Here is a 2,706-nt window from a genome sequence, read left to right on the forward strand (position 1 = left end):
GACAACTTTTACTGCAACTGTATCCTCTTGCAATATTGGGCACATATCAGTAGGGTGATCAGTCTTCAAGCAAATCCCACATTGTTTCTTTGTAGCTGCTTTTTCTTTGGCCAGGAGCAGAACAACTTTCGTCAATTCAGATATCTGAGCTTCCAGATGAACATTGTTGACTTCCTTGACACCCCTTGGTTGATCTGGATACCACTCGTCTTCATTTCCAGAGTGTTTAGACTCGATTTCCAGCTTTTCGATAAGGTCTCTAATTTTAGTTGGTGTCATATCACCCAAAGAACCACCACTAGAAGCATTTATAAGGCGTCTTTCCATGGGTGTTAGACCTTCACAGAAATAGTTATAGAGCTGGTAATCACTAATTCCATGTTGGGGGCCACTGATCAACAACTCCTTGAATCTCTCCCAGTAGGTATGTAAAGCTTCTCTTTTTCCTTGTTTGATACCAAGGATTCCTCTTCTGAGACTGGAGACTCGCGTTTCTGGAAAATATTTCTCTAAGAACAGCTTCACGAGCTCTATACAAGTGGTGATGGAACCAGATGGGAGTTTATATAACCATTCTCTTGCAGAATCTTGAAGTGAAAAGGGGAATGCCCTTAACTTTATCTGGTCTTCTATGACAACATGATGCTTCATTCCTGAACAAACCACATGAAATTCCTTGAGGAATTTATGTGGGTCTTCGTTTTCCAATCCTCTGAAAGTGGGAAGAAGATGAATCAACCCAGATTTAAGTTCGAAGTTCTGGGCTTCTGGAAACTTAATGCAAAGGGGCTATTGGTTGACCTCTTGAGTGGCCCACTCTCTAAGGGTCTTTTCTACTTCGTGTCCACTCATAACTAAGTCTTCAGATTCGGTTTCTGAAGAGTCTGTGATTTCAGTTTTAATGGAAGAGGGTGGGGAATAAGTTTTATATGGGCTGTTTGAGGAGAAGATGGGGGTACTTTCGGAAAAATCGGATCTGGTTCGTTCCACAAGGGAGTGCCTTGTGGTGTGGAGGTTCTGGGGGTATGGAAGATGATGAACCAAAGAGACCAGCTGATTGTTTCTTTCATGTTACCTCTTTTTTTAGTCTCCTTGCAGTTCGCTCGATTTCTGGATCAAAAACTAAAGGTGTACATGAACGAAAAATTCTTGGCATTAACTATAAGAAGGCATCGTGTCCCTGGCAACGTCGCCAATTTGTTAACACGCTGCCGCGCACGTATTAAACAAATAAATTTACCACTGCTTGGAATGCACTAAAAAGATAGCACAGGGAAGCAGGGTCGAATCCTCAGGGACACAGCCTAAAAGTCAATGCCTTTTTGCATCAGGAACATCTAGTCAAGAAACATAATATAAAGGGGGATTTAATTATGAAGTAAAAAATAAAAATGCAGTGATATTAAATTAAACGAGAATCAATAATAAAAACGGTTTCAGCTCTGCTGCGACTTTCCTAATCATGCAATCAACATCGACCTGGTTACTTGAGATGCGTTCTATCTAAGCTGGCATTGAGAAAAACTAACAAGCTCTAGTATAATCTCTTTTACCTTATTTAGTTAACCGAAACGAGCTCTTCAATTAACCCTAACTTTTTACTGTCTAATCAAACAAGCTCTAAATTAAATCAAAAAAGTTGCATTAACTTCATTGTAAAATTCCCAGCAATATCCAATACTTCTCACAAGCTCAGAAGTGTAAATATATGATTTCTCAGTTTATAATAAAGTCAAATCACAAACACGGAACCGATTTATTACTTGTTACTTATTACCAGTTGATTAGAACAATTACGGATTCTATTAACGGATTAACTGGAATGATAAAACCCTAGCTAGGTGATCACACTAACAAGAATAAAAATCAAACATTCATTAAGAATAAAACTGAAGAATCTAGATAGAAGCACAAATCAAAAACCAGATCTAATGATCAATCACATGAAAAGTACTTGTCTTATGCAGAACTGAAAACTAGGGTTTAGCCAGACATGGCCAAAATCTGATGAAAATAGATGAAAAGAGACATCAAACAACTAATCTTACTAATCTACTTGAAAGAAATGATCCACAGTCTTCAGATCTTTGGAAATCTTTGAAATCGGAGGAGAAAAGCCTCCAAAATCGTATTTTCATCGTCTGGTACCTCTGGAATCGCCAACTTCGGTTACAGGAATACTATCAGGGTCTATTTCTACGTCCAGCAACAAAAACGACACGCATGCGATCGCATGGGCACAACCTGCGATCGTAGGTTTTGAAGTAAACGCATCTTGTGCCTTTTTAATGAAGTAGGATGCTATTTTAGCACTTTTTGGCCAACCTGTGATTTCATGTACACAACCTGCGATCGCAGGTTTTCGTTTTTTGCTTCCGGATGAATTTTTGGCACTAAAAAACCTCGAATCCAAGCTGCGACCTAACCTTCGATCGTATAAAGGCCCCATGCGATCGCATAAAGGCAACCTGCAATCGCATGTTGCGTCTAAGACGTCTGAAACTTCATCTACTTTTCAGATCATTTTGAATCGCCTCAATCGGAGTTACGGTTCATGAGATATGGTCAAAATACTGACAAGGGGTCAAAGATGTCAGCAACATCCTTTAACTTTAGATTGCAGATTCTATCTTCATGTGATCAATTCGATCGAATATTTCTTGACCAAAGCATCTTCCAATCATTCCACAACATACTCCATAAGTT

General features: G+C 39.1%; 1 non-coding gene across 1 annotated transcript; it reads left to right on the top strand.

Moving 5' to 3' along the window:
* Window positions 1–373: 373 nt before the first annotated feature.
* Window positions 374–480, top strand: LOC145118116 (small nucleolar RNA R71). The gene has a single exon (XR_013713096.1). It is a non-coding gene; the product is annotated as a small nucleolar RNA R71 (small nucleolar RNA).
* Window positions 481–2,706: the final 2,226 nt, after the last annotated feature.

The sequence above is a fragment of the Lactuca virosa genome, chromosome 5, assembly GCF_052849685.1.
Source record: "Lactuca virosa cultivar CGN04683 chromosome 5, Lactuca_virosa_CGN04683_v6, whole genome shotgun sequence".
Lineage (NCBI taxonomy): Eukaryota > Viridiplantae > Streptophyta > Magnoliopsida > Asterales > Asteraceae > Lactuca > Lactuca virosa.